The sequence below is a fragment of the Vollenhovia emeryi genome, unplaced genomic scaffold (assembly GCF_000949405.1).
Source record: "Vollenhovia emeryi isolate VEMERY1.0 unplaced genomic scaffold, V.emery_V1.0 DF939165.1, whole genome shotgun sequence".
NCBI lineage: Eukaryota > Metazoa > Arthropoda > Insecta > Hymenoptera > Formicidae > Vollenhovia > Vollenhovia emeryi.
Window position 1 is genome coordinate 994,742 of NW_011967201.1, and position 14,507 is coordinate 1,009,248.

Consider the following 14,507-nt stretch of genomic DNA (forward strand, 5'->3'; position numbering starts at 1 on the left):
AGAGCGAGAGTTATTTTATTTTTATTTTTTTTGTTCACTAACCGCGGGCGATTACGTATTTTTTGGGCCGCGGGATTTCAGCACTCGCGAGTTTACGCACGACGTCCCCGCGTGTCTCGCGTGTACATATGTATATATTATATATATATATTTCCTTTCTCTCTCTGTTATTTATTGCGTTTACGGATGCACGAGAGTCGGGTGAGACCACGTGTTGCAAATGTTAAGCGCGCGGTGTAAATATTAAGAGGCGGCCAATTGCTATTCGCGGATGATATTTCGCACGCACCTGCGGCCGCGCGCGCCACCGCGAGAGAGGTCTCCTGAAATCGCGCGCTCTCTCTCTCTCTCTCTCTTTCTCTTTTCGGATGCCCGGCCCCTATTTTTACGAGAGACCGCGCAGGTTAAGCTTGTTGCACGGCCCGTGCAGCGAGTTGAAAACACCAGCGGACCTAGGTATAAATAGATTCCGCGAGTACACGTCGACAACATTAGAGCGAGACCAAGGAGGACGGAGAAAAATCGCGAGAGAGCGAACAGGACGCGACGGGCGATACAGACGAGGAAACGGGCCGCGGGGGTGGGGGGAGGGAGACAGAGAGAGAGAGGGGGGGGAGGCGAGGCGGCTCCGTGGTAAAAAATAAGAAGCGCCTCGCTGATGACGCGTACGTTCCTGAAAAATTTAGCCGCCGCGTGCAACTCCGCGCTACGTAGGTATGCGCTTCGTACGAGCACGCGCGCGTGCGGCGCGTAGCCGCCGATAGACAGGAACGGCTTCCGCGCGCGGGCGGGCGCGGGGCGTGCAGAAGCGGATTCTCAAGGATGGGGCCTCGGACAAAGCTGCGGCCCGCGCGCGCGCGCCCACCTAATCCTCTCCTTTGTCGGCCCCGGTGCTCCGTCGACCGCGAGAAACTATATTGTTCCCACGATTAGACCCCGTCCGTCACCCGTCCGTATCACCGATATATCGCGCAAACGCTCGCGCCTGGTAATTTTAGCTCGCATGAACAATTCAACGCGCGATTTACGATAGGCGCACATGACAGCGCACGCGTGACGGCACCTCTCTTTCTCTCCCGTTTTCAATTATACCTATCCGATTATGAGAACCGTAAGAATTCGGTAAATCCGCTTAAAAGAGAGCGAGAGAGAGAGAGAGAGAGAGAGAGAGAGAGAGAGAGAGAGAGAGAGAGAGAGAGAGAGAGAGAGAGATCGAGAGATCGTAAGAATCCCGCGAGGCTGCCGTTGTTTGCGGCCCCTTTCCGCGTCTATCTTTTATTTCCTCGCAAAATCTACTTGCATAAATATGGGATACAGATACACTGGTAAACGAGAGTCGCTCGTCTGCCCCGAAGCCTCCACAAAGCGAGCCCGGCCGCGTTGTTTCCAGGCTCATCTAGCGTTGCTACTCCGCTACCTTATTATTTCTATCGAGCGGACCTGATCGGCGACTAGAGGCGCGAGCGGGATCGCGTTAATCGCCGCCCTGCCTAAATACGCGCCGGGATCGCGCATCTGCGAACTTTATCTCGCCGCTCTCGGATTATCGGCGCTTTATTGGCGCAATAAAAAAAAAAAGAAGAAATCCCCGCGCGCGCGCGCGCGCGCCGACGTCCGATCCAGTTATTATCGCAATGACCGCTAACCCTTATTATTATAATTTATAATACGGTTCGTTCGATCGCATATTTGCGCGGCAACGTTAATACGACGGGGCAATTAGCGCGGCGATGGCCGGTTAATTTTCTTGGAAGCACCTGCACGAGAGAAAAGGGATGTATCCGGTAACGGTGCGTTCTCCTTGAACCATAACGGACGCTGAATCTCACCCGTTATTCCCGTTCCTCTTTGCTCCTTCGGTCCTTCGATTCTCCGCTCCGAGAATTGTCGGACACCGTAAAATGGCCGTGCGCGCGCGCGCGCGCTCGCTCTCGAAGGCCCCGCTCGACGCAAGTAGAAATTGGCCCTTGCGAGAGAGCTCGGCGACGCGGGCGCAGTTATACAAAATTCCGTAAAATATTCCAATCGCGAAATAATAAAATGCAATGTTGCATAATAAAGCGCAGGAACGGTTTCCTCGAGAGGAAAGCGATAAACCTTTAAAGGAGAGAATATATTTCGAGATATAATCCGCGTGTGTTTGAGCCCGGGCGAATAATAATTTTTACATTAAAAAATACTAATTTTTATATTTCGCGAATTACGCCGAGTACAGGAGGGACGGGGAGGAGGGGGACGATAAAAAATTTACAGCTCCGATAAAAGATGACAGACCGATAAAAATTGCAGGGGAAAGACCGTCTCGGAATAAAGACCTCGCGAAGGAACTATTATTCAATTACTCCCCGCGTATTAGAGAGCACGTTTCCACCTATCGTATTAGCCGTCGGGGCACTTTTTTCCTTTTAATTGCAAATCATATTTCGCGGAATCGTCAAAAATATCGTCGGCGGCAGGAAGTCTTATCGCGCGCATGTAGAGGCGTTAACATGACGAAAACAGATAGTCGAATTAACGCGGGGATAGGCCAGGGAGTTGCGTAACGAGATCGCGCGGCTTCGCAGCGGTTTAAAGGCGGGCTCTCGGGGGGCCTTATCTGCGCGCGGGCTAGCGCGAATTCTACGAAAGTAGTGTAGTTTGTACGTGCAGGTATGCATACACATAATACGAATCGGTCGATTAGATTGTACGCCTAGTAACTAGATTACGTTCGCGGCGACTCGCGCGTTATCTGCGAAATTAGACCCCGACAAGCGGACGCGTTATTTAGGCGCGAACGGACGCTCGCTCGGGACGAACGCGCGCCGCGGTTGGGAAATCGGCCGTTCGCGTTACAGACCGACACGTCAGTTCGCGAGGCCGCGGCACCGTCGCGCGCCCCTACTTTCCAGCCTAATTTTTTATATTGGGCACCGATATACGCCCGGTCGGCGCCGAGGGGAACTGTCGCGGGCGCAGTCGCGAACCCCCGTGCGGTTTTAATCGGGGGCCCGTTTTGCATTAGCGTCGATTTGTCAGCGCTGCGCGAGCGAAACGCTTCATCTCGGCCGGTTTATTTCCGCGGCGATCCGCTTTAGTATTACACGCGATAAACCGATAGCCCAAGCCACGGGTACACTTGAGGAGATTATCGCGCGATACACATCGCGTATCCTATTAAATTTAAACATTCCTAAATGCGCGGAACGCCTGCGTCTCTGTGCACGGCGATCGATAGCGATCGATGCGAGCGAGCGAGGGGGAGAGAGAGAGAGAGAGAGAGAACTCGCGCGCGCGAGAGAAAGAGAGAGGGAGAGAGCGGAACACGCGCGGATAAGCGCGCGAGTTCGATAAAATTAACAAAGCGAATTCATTCAGCGACCCGGCCAGCGCAAGTCAATCGAATAAATTCCCGCGCGCATCGATACAAGACGCGCGATCGAATAGCGCCCGTGTACGTATACACGCACACGTACTCGGGGTCCGCGCGCGTGTGTGTGTCGCGCGTGAATTCAGGTGCGCGGCGATTATGCGGCCGCGCCACGTTTTTGCATGCTGCACGTTAAAATTCGCACGGTCGACTCCGCGTGATGCGCGTACCTTGGGAAGAGGAAGGTCGCAGGTGCGAGATTTAGCGAATCGCGAGCTCCCGTCGCTCGAGAAACACGCCGTGCGCGAGGGAAATTCGGAAACGACTCGGTCGACGCAGCGCGGCCGGCACGACGATCAATCGTGTATTAATATCCATATATTTATTTATATACGTACACGTATGCATGCACGTGCGTGTATAGATATATTTTATTGTACATACACGCGAATTATATTATTTGTTATATATGTGTGCGTGGGAAAAGGAACGCAGGGCGGTGGGAGAGAAGAGGGCCATTTGATTGTGTCGCTATCGTCAAAATATTAACCGTGTTATTTCTCGCTCAGAAATAATCCACGGATACATGAATAGATTAAATATTAATCCTTTCCGCAGCGATATCGCGCGGTATCGATTTCTCATTTCGCTGGTTTCGGCGGTTATTACATTTTTAGAAATTTCCATTGGCACCGAAATCTTGCAGAAACTTAATTTCACATTCGAGATAATTAAACGCCCTAATTGTTTTATACAATTGCCTCGGGCGATTATTATCTTTATGTTTCCTCCGTTTGCGAAATATTTTGCGAGAGTCGCGCGAATTTAAACACGTAATTGCCATCGCGTCGCGCGGCATCGATATTAAAACTGCAACTCGTCCCGGCGGTTATCAAATTATCAAACTTATCTCCCGCGATAGCGATTGGCATTATTTCCTCCATTGTAATTCGAACAGTCACGATTTTAAAACGGAGAAACGGAAGGAAAGAGAGAGAGAGAGAGAGAGAGAGAGAGAGAGAGAGAGAGAGAGAGAGAGAGAGAGAGAGAGAGGCGTTCGTGAAACGTGAAGCCGAGGGAGAAGACGAACCGCCTAGAGAGGTCGAAAAATGTGTGAGCGCGAAACGCGGCCGCCCATTGTGCGTGCGAGAAAGAGCGTAACTTTATTTAAGCCACTTGAAATGCGCACGTCAGCTGATCGTGACGAATCATATCCGAGAATCCGGCGGAGAGCGAAGTTACCGCGACGAGGGTATACGCGGCCCGAGTATTTATGCGTGCGGGAGCGCGAGGTTCCTTCCTTCGGACGGTTCTTTGTTTCGTGCATTACACGCGCGCGCATGTGCCACACGCGCATACGCGCGCGCGCGCGCGCTCACATCCGCGAGCGGGAGAAAAATTTGCACGCGGCGCGTCGCGGGTGTGCGTCTATGTTGCGTCGCTAGAGTGTGTCCTCTTCCCTCCCTCCCTCCCTCCCGCCCCTCCTCGCCCCCCCCCTTCGACCGTATGAATTAGGCGGCCCCCAGAAATAGGCTGTGTTGTGAAGGAAAAAAAAAAGAAGAACCCGCGGCCCCGATTTCCTCCTCTGTCGCGGCTCGCGCGAATCGCGCCGTACGGCTGTCGATGGCACTTTACGCGGGCTCTCGCGTGTTACACGATACTTCTCCCTCGGTCGCCGTAATTGACGACGCTCTCGACGGCTGAGAAACCGAAGAATCGGCTGAAACGTTTCAATCGGCCAGGAGTATCGATCCTCGCTCCCGACACTGTGGCACAGCGGCCGCTTTGTTCGCGCCCAAGGTCACGGTCCTCCGCGTTAAAAAAAAAATCGAAAGCTGTTTCGACGGGAGCGTAGATTTTTGAATATTTCCAGCGAGGAAAAATAAAGCGCGCACACACTCCGGCGGCGCAATATAAACGCGCGCCCGTTGTAAAAAGCGCGAGCCACTTTTTTTTCCCCCCCTCGCAATTTTTTCCATACACATCGCGATGTTAGGCATTTTTTTTTCGCGTGTCCCATATCGGAAATTAATACGGCCAGTTAAAATAAGCGCGCCGAGGCTGTCATTGCGACGGTTCGATATCGATGTATATTTTTTTTTTCGATAGCCGATAATTTCACTTTTACACGGCGAAAGGTTGTCTCTCAGACAAACGTCCAGGTTAGAAGATTGATCTTGTTTTTTTTTAGTTATATTCGGTGCAATTGCGGATCCGCGGGGCCCGTTTTAAAAGGCGTTCGGGCCCGAGAGCATTGCGGTGTGCAGATTTGCGGCATTACTGGGCGTTACTAGGCAGTTTTTGGGACATTACGCCTTGCCGGGGCATTATGAAGATGAAATAAGATGATAAGATGAAGTAATGCCCACTTGGTACACTGAGAGAATTTTCTCTTCAAATTTAGTCCTGAAAATCGTGCGGTCGAACATGACATTTTGAAGAACTTTATGAGAGCTTTTTGACATTTTACTACCAAGTGTGCATAATTATTGGGAAAATGTATGGTAAAGTTTAAAAACTCTCATAAAGTTCGTCGAAATGTCGTGTTCGATCACACGATGATAAAATTTTCAGGATAGCTTTTAAAAGAAAATTCTCTCCGCGTAGGCATTGGCGTGCACGATTTTGACCAGCGGTTTATCCCTCGGGTCCGAAAGTACAATATCTATATCCATAAAGTCTATAAAGTCTACCTATACTATAAAGTCGACCCTCTTTTCTATCTGAAATCCTACTTTAGCTGGAGAGCGCGAGATAGCGGTGCTTGGGAATGCGACGCTTTATCATGCAATTGACTTGGCGTGCCGCACGCACGAGATACCTTCGCGAGTGCGTAAATAAACTGCGCTACAGGTGTGTCTAGCTTTAAAAACAAAAAACCTGATTGCACGTCTGTCCCGAAGCGAGAAGACAGCGTATCGAGCGACGTTGAAGGAGCGCGGCTAGTCTAAAAAAATTGTCAGCGGCGCATCCTCAATTCTTTACTACATATCCCTTTTTAACCCGCGCTGTGTAAACATGTGTATTATACACGTACACGCCCTCATGCATATCTCGCGATGCAAAACCCGATGCAGCGGTCCGACTGTCTGCGCTACAATTAAAAATATAGCCGCTGACCTGTTTTCAGTATTTTTAAGCGCCGACGGAAATATTCGTGGATCATCGCGCCTCAATTAATCGTACGGAATACCGTCGGAAACTAGGTCGGCCCCCGAGACGAGACGAGCGCGAACGATTTGGCGGGATCGATAATCGATGAACGATTTCGCTCCGCGGATCGGCCGTCGTCGTCGCCGCCGCCGCCGCCGGCCAGTTTTGCGACGCGCATTCCCGTGACGGTACCAGTCGACGCGGGGGAGAATAAAAAAAAACAAACGTAGAGGGATGGCATCCTTATTCGCACGCGTCTTCCCTTCGACCATCGAGATCTCGCGTTTATCTGTTGCATCCGTTCGCTCTGCGGACGGAACCTGTTGGACTAGATAAATGCGGCCGAACGCAGTCGTTGTCCTGCGTTCAAATCACCTCACCCGCGCGATGGCCCGCAAATTGCATCGACACGGCAAAATTTCGCCGTGCACCTGCGAAAATTCAACGCCGGCAATCCAGCGCTAATTCTCGATCCGTTAAACGCGAAAATGCCGCCCGAATCTGCCGCGCGCTGAAAGCGATTTTTTTTCCCCAATCACGCTCGCCGTTGAAGTTTATTTCTTCCGCTCACCGCTTTCCCTTCTCTACTCGCCCAATCTGAGTAACGCGTTAAGGGGGACGCTGGCGTGATTCTGCACCTTTGGCACCTTTTGCTCCTAGAACTGTCAATTCGCGAAAACATTTGTGTAATATACAAATTATGTGGCTTTTGTGTACAGATTGACAGTGTTGCACTAATTGGACTAATGTAAGTCAAACAACAGCATGGTATCATTGAAATTAAGTTTAGAAGCCTAACAAAAAATCTATTCACTCGAATAAGTTATAGGTTACCTAACCTAAAGGTAATTTCAATGATACCAAGCTGTTGTTTGATTTAGTCCGATTAGTTGAACACTGTCGGTTCGTACACAAAAGCCGCATAATTTGTATATTGCACAAATGTTTTCACGAATTGACAGTTCTAGGAGCGAAAGGTGCCAAAAGTGCAGAGGTTAATTCTGCACTCTTGCACCTTTCTAACCTAGAAAGTGTCGGTTCACGGAAGCATTTGTGTAATGTACAAATTAAATGGCTTACGTGTACAGATCGAAAACAGCTCGCTATTCCGGCTAAATTAAAGAACAATTTGTAAGTCTGCAAGTCTAGGAAGAAATAATAGTGAGCAACATACACATACAGTGCATGCAGTATGTGTGTTGCTCACTATTATTTTTTTATCAGACTTACAAATTTAGTCTCAGTGATGCCATATTATTCTTTAATTTAGCCGGGACAGCAAGCTGCTCTCGATCTGTACGCGTAAGCCATTTAATTTGTATGTCACACAAATGTTTCCACGAAACAGACAGTTTTAAGTGCAAAAGGTGCAAAGATGCAGAATCACTACAGCATCCCCTACAAGTTAACGTGACACTCGACCGCGAGGGCGCTCATGCGTTTCGCGCTTGATGGCAAAAAAATGGCGAGAAAAATGACGAGCGTCTTGCGGCGATTCCGAATAAGAAGGCGAGATCCATACGAGCCACTAATTGATCAATACTCAACACTCGTTTGTACTCGGGGGCCGAGGATAACCGAAAGAAAATTCTGTCGCGGCTTTCCAGCCGCGCGTGTCTGCCGTCGTAATTTCGGCAGGTTCGATTTTCGATGCGAAAAGATGCTCTCTTTCTCTCACTTTCCGCGCCAACTCGCGATTTTATCGCCGCGGGAATATAAGTAGAAAGCGGCCCTTGTGCGTGTCTGTAATTTCGAAATCCATCCCGTCGATGCCGCACCGGCTCGGTGCGACGGAATCGCAGTAGTACAAGGTAGCGTAGGAATAGACGCGAGGTACAACGGTGGGCACTAGTTGTCCCGTACGAAGTAGCGCGCGTCTAGTATTGGCCAGACGGTAAAAGGTTCTCGGCGCGAGCCCTTCCCGCACCGTCGAGGGCGCGAAGGGAAAATAAAACTTGCCCCGCGAAGTGCGGTTCGCCGTCAAGAGGACCGGTTTTTTTTAGGGGCTAAGCGGACCATCGCCGCAAAAATCTCAATGCCTGTAATTTATTGATTCCGCGGAGCGCTGTTATTTTTCTTCCTTTCTCTAACTGTGCGCCAGCGTATACGAAGTCAATGACGAATCGCGACGAATCTATACTAGTATTGTAAAGAGAGAAGGCCCTGTCTGTCCTCGATGATCTCTTAAACTAATGAACTGACTTGACTTGAAATGTTAACACAAGGTCCCTTGGCTTCTAGATCGAGGGAACAAACGAACGGACAAACCCTCTCTCTTTATAATATTAGTATCTCTTGAATATCGAGATCACAAAGCCGCTCTTTCTCTCTGGGGGTCTCCGCATATTATTTGCAGCGTGTCCAGTAATAAAGTGAGAGCTATGGTTGACGTTATTTTCAAGGATTATTATCGAGGATCGATCGCGACGATTCTGAAAACGTCGATACTAAATCCACATCGTTCTCGCGCCAATATCGTGCGCGCGTACGCTCGGGCATTCGCGATAGCCGGCAAGTTCGCGGGCACCGGTGGACCTTTCTAAATGATCTCTCCGCGCACGGGAAGAAATTCGATGTAATCGGAGTCGGGGCGTCGCGCATCGTCGCCGGCGCGATCGACCGAGGTTTTTTTCACCTGATTCGTCGGCTACCTCGGGCATTCCCACGTTTAGCGCTATGTCGGCCGCCGGCCGTGGCGAAGCCGTACCGTTGAAGAGAAATAATTGGTTGTTTGGCTGTCGACGGATTAGCCCGCTTGAGGTCAACGGCCACCAAATGTTTGCGAGTGCAGGGGAAGAGGAAAGGGTACCGGTTCGCGCAGAGGGGACGATGGTGGGCAGAAGGAGAAAGAGAAGCGTAGAGAGGAGAGAAAGGAAGAGACAGAGAGAGAGAGAGAGAGAGAGGGGCAGGGGGGGCAGGACGGGGGAGTCTCAGTGAGGGCAGTCGGGCCGAGGCGAGTCGGGGGACCAGACAAGGATAGGCGAAAGAATGGGGAAGGTACGTAGCGATCAAACGTATGCTGCCCCCGATACCTCCACCTCTGCCTTTTGTTACTTCGCGTGTGCAAAGTGCATTTGGGCGACCGGGCCCGCCGCGTCGCTTCCCTAAACAGGGCGATTTATCGCCGCGCACCGTTGCCGCCGATCACCACCGAATCCCGGAAAACGCCGGTCCCGCCGTTGGTAGGCGGCACTTTAACCGGCAGGTGCGTAGCGCCAACGACGTTTCCGAGCCACCGGCGGAGGGTGGGAGGGGGGGGGGAGCCCACCCTGAGCTCCGTGCCGCTTGGTACGTCGCGCTCATTAGCGCGATCCGCTGTCTGTCTGTAATTAAGTGACGCCGTCTGATTCTCGCAATAGCTTTCTTGCATTTCGCGTTTCGAATACGTGACCCAGAGACGCGCACCGATGGCCGATTAGTCCTTCGATCGGTGATTGAGGAATATATTGTCGTGCATTTCTCGTTTTTTTTCCCCCGCATCGTCTTCTTCATGAAGAATGCAGCATGCGCGCTCTAACATTGCAGGAGTTTCGCGACGAAGAATTAATATGTTATTTAGGTAATTTTAAACAGAAGAGGAGGTCACGCGAGAATAGATTCCGTTCTAAATGCAGAATGTGCCACGCGCGCAGAGTAATTAGAATACAAAAAAAAAGATGCCAAGTACACGCGGAACATTGTTGTACGTACCTGTGAGAGGTAAAGACGTAAAAAAAAAATCTCTCGGAGATAACTATCGTATGTCTTAAATTTTCACCTTCGGAAGGAAAATACTGTTATATTGTTCTGCCTGCAAAAAAGAACGTGACACCAGAAAGCGTCAGGTAGGAGTTAATAAAAAAAATTTAGATAATTTTAAACAGCGAAGGAGGTCACGTAAGAATAAAGTCCATTCTAAATGAAGAACGTGCGACGCGCGCAGAATAATTATAAAAGTACCGATACTGTTTCACTAATATTTTCCACGTCGTGTTGGCTTTCTAGCGCGCGACAATTTTGAACGCCCGATTTTCGGCATGTCGCCGTTTCGACGCTTCAACATTTTTTTCTTACGTCACGCCGGACATTACGAATATTTCCCGTTTGTTCGCGCGCTGCCGCCGCGCTTTATTTTCTCGCTGAAATAACCTATATACGTAACGTTCATGCACGCACTTAATCGTAAGCAGGCGGCAAAATGCGAACGGCGGGGATTCGTCCGTGCGTATGAAGGAGATAGGGCGTGCGAGAGAGAAAGGTCGGTTTGGATGATTACGTGACGTAGACGCTTCTGGGTGCAGCTCAAGCATCCGAACGCGTGCGGTTACAAAGTTACTTCTTCGCGACTGTATAAAGCGAGCGACGCGGCTGAGTAAGAGTAAATTTTTTAACTCCAAATTTCATTCGACCACAGCTGGCCGCGTTTAGTTAATTAACCGGTCAATGCGAGGAGAGTAAATTTTAATTTTATACAAAGCGACGGTCAATATTTTTCTGGGCGTTCTTCCAGCGACATCAGTCATGTGATTTCGGGGACAAGTCGAGGCACGTACGTTCTTGCCTGCCTCTATAAATTTTTCGAATTGAACGGGAATCGAAGAGTCCGCTCGAGGTGGCGTTAGACTCAAGGAGAAACGTAAGACATGTATTGTATAATTCTATTCTTTACTCCCCGGCTCCGTTTCAATGTGAGACATTCGAAATCAATTACGCACGGTTGTATTAACAATTCGTAAACTTGCACGTGCAACAGCTGTTCCTTTATTCCACGAGAAAAACTCTCTCTACGTATATATAAAATATATACACACACACATATATATATATATATATATATATATATATATGCGTTCACTTTTGAGAACATCCTTGAGAATTCGCCAAATCTGCGAGAAGCGTTCATTAAAATCAATTACGCGCGGCTGTAAATCCTCGCAGCGATCGTGTTCTTCGTGGCTCGCCTCACGAGTCCGTGAGATATTCTGCATTTAACGCAACTCCCGTATTCGGCGAGGATTTATTACGTCACGTAAGATCAAGGATTACCAGTTCCGCACCGTTCGCGCGCGCACCGTTCTCCACCTTCGTCTTCTTCTTCTTCTCCTCCCTCCCCCTCCCCCCCTCCTCTCTCTCTCTCTCTCTTTCTCTCCCTCTCGTACGCACACACGTACACACGCGACACTCTCTTTCTCCTTCTCGCTGATGTGGTCACCTCTACTTTTGGACACCTGCTGCTTCTCGTTGATGCAGACGCGAGCCTGTAAGCGAGGCGCAGCGTCACGTGATCGGACTAGTCGTCCTATGTATACGCGAAACCGTCGAATGCGCGTACGGAAGGCCAGTGAAAGTAAGTTCCGTCGTTTCTGCCACGTCCTACGTGTGCATACGTGGTTACGCGGCCTCATCGTCGCGGAATACGAACGTCACGACCCTGGCGGGGTTCGCGTTCCCAATATGCGCGACGTCGTGCCCGGCGAAGTCGCGCGTCGCCGAGAAACGGGTCGTCGATTCCGCGTCGCGGTCTACGCGCCGCGGTGGCTTTTCGCGGACGGAACGGGGGACGAAGTTAAATTCTTCTCGCGAAACTCGTTTCGGCAAAATCCGCGTAAATATTTTATTGCGAAAACACGGACGGCCAAACTTGGAGCTGTAGCTCTCGCGATCGCGACTCTCCTACGTGTCGCTTTGAGTTAATTGTTAACACAATTTCATTTCTCCCAGTTGCGACTGCAAGCCACAATTCACGACCAGTGTTAATATACGCCGATCTAAACCGCTTACTCCCCCCCGAGTCATTCATTCTCGTCAATCATTCATAGACGCGATTTTCGCGGAGCGATCTGTGTCGTCCTCCGCGACGATTGCTTCATTTACGTTGGAAATTTCTCAATGCTGCTCCGCGCTGTAATTGACTCGCCTCTTGCGATTTTTTGCGCGCAATTGCGCGAGGACACGTGCGGAATGTGCTACAGGAGCATTTACGCAGATCTGCGACCACGTGGATCGCAGAGAGCGAGAGAGAGAGAGAGAGATTGAGGGAGAGAGAGACGCGGGAGAACGTCGATAGGTAACGCGCGGAAAAAAAAACAGGCGAGCGAGACTCAGGAAAAAAGCGTGGCGGAAAAAGTGTCGGCTCGATCGTCGAGGAACGTCGCTCGCGTTCGTACGCAATCTAGTCCAAGCATAGGTGCCACAGCCCTCACAGCCTGGGCTCCTAGGAATCCAATCAATAAATATTACAATGGAACCCCTAGAGAAGTAGGGGCGCAGTATATCCTCCTCTCGCCTCCACCTCCAACCCCTCCATCTCTCTACCGCGCCCCATCCTCTCCCGCCCGTCATATTCCTCCTCCTGCTAGTCGCTAGTCGGAGGAAAAAGGATCTGTCCTACGTCGCGCTCTCGCAGTCGCTTCATTCCTCGTACACTCGCTCGCCTCGTCCTCGACCACGTCCGCGAAACTTCGTCTCCCACCCCGTCGTCCGGCCACCCACCCGGCCACCCAACCGACCCCCCTCGTGCCGTCGCCGCCGCCTCCGCCAGCCCGCGGTGCCGGCGTCCCCCGCGCACCCCCGCGACTCTCTCGCGCTCTCTATCCGCCTTTTTCTCATCCTCCCGAAGCCCGCCACCAGCCACCACCCGCCCCTTGACGGGCCCTCGAGCCCACCACCGTTTACATTTTACTTTTCTAGTAGCGAATTAAAACCGCGTTCATGCGCAGCCCGTGGAAGGGCGTAATGATTTTTTGAGGGGCGAATCGAGTGGGGTCGCCTACGGTGGTGCACGGCTCGCGGCAGAAAGAGAAAGAAGGAGAGAGGGGGGTAATAGCTCTGGGTGCTACTGTCGAGTTTAGCAGGAGCAGGACGGAGCGCGCGTGCCGCGGCAAGGATACGTACTCGCGCGCATCCGCGAGCGAGCGAGCGAGCGAGTCAACGCGTTTTTGCTTCGTTAATGTTAACGAACGAGGGGGTACATAATTATCGGGGAAACGGCGGAGCGGATCCCGTTTATCGATCTCAGTCGAAACATGCAGGAACCATTTTACGGTTTCGTTCCTCTTGTTTCGGAGCAGTCGCATCCGCCGGCGAGATCGCCTCGTGACGCGCCGCTTGGATTCAGCCCGCGAGCCCCATCCGTCTCCTCCCTCGCGTCGCGTCGCGGGTAATATATCAAGACCCGAGGATCGATCTCCGATACGCGTGCGGAATCGGAAAGATCCCGGGGAAACGTCCGCGCGCGACGGACGGTCCTCGGCGCCCGCGCAAAATTAAATCCCGGTGAATTCAATCTCAATTGATAAAGAAACTGCTCTTTCGGGCGCCCGGACGGAGGATCCGGCGTACGTATCGGTCGTCGCTTCTCTCCGCGAGCGCAACCAACATTTTTACAGCTCGCGCGGCCAGACTCGGCTCGCGGCGGCTACGCGCATTTTCGTCTCATGAACTGATTACGGCGGGGTAGAGAGCGCGCCGTGGCGGGAGAGAGAAAGAGAGACGGAGAGAGCGAGAGAGAGAGAGAGAGAGAGAGAGTAGGAGAGCGAGGGAGCGAGGGCGAGCGAAAGAGCGGCGGCAGAGGGAAGAGACCAAGATTGCGGGGTACACGGGGAGAGAAACAGCCGCCGCGGCCGCAAGCATCAACCTCTCCCACCATGGCGCCCCGGTGGCCGGCTCTCTCGTTCTCGCGCGCCTTCGACTCTCACGCTCTCTCTCTCTCTGCGTACGCACTATTTTTTAGTCCGCACTTATTACGACAGATGTCTCATGCTCCGATAAAGAATAACGGCGGGCAAAGCGGGAGCCTTCCCCCCGCATGCTAGTCCTAACCAGGCTCGGGAACAGCAGCCCGTACTTGGTGCTTCGTCGGCTCGTCGTGTCACTGTAACGCGCCGGTTTACGTTACGCACGTCTCTCTCTCCTTTTTTTCTTCCGGCTCCTCCTCGTTCCCTCTGTTTCCCTCTCTCGTTCCTTCCTCCTTCCTCCTCTCTCTCTCTTTTCTTTCTCTCTCTCTCTCTCTCTCTCTCTCTCTCTC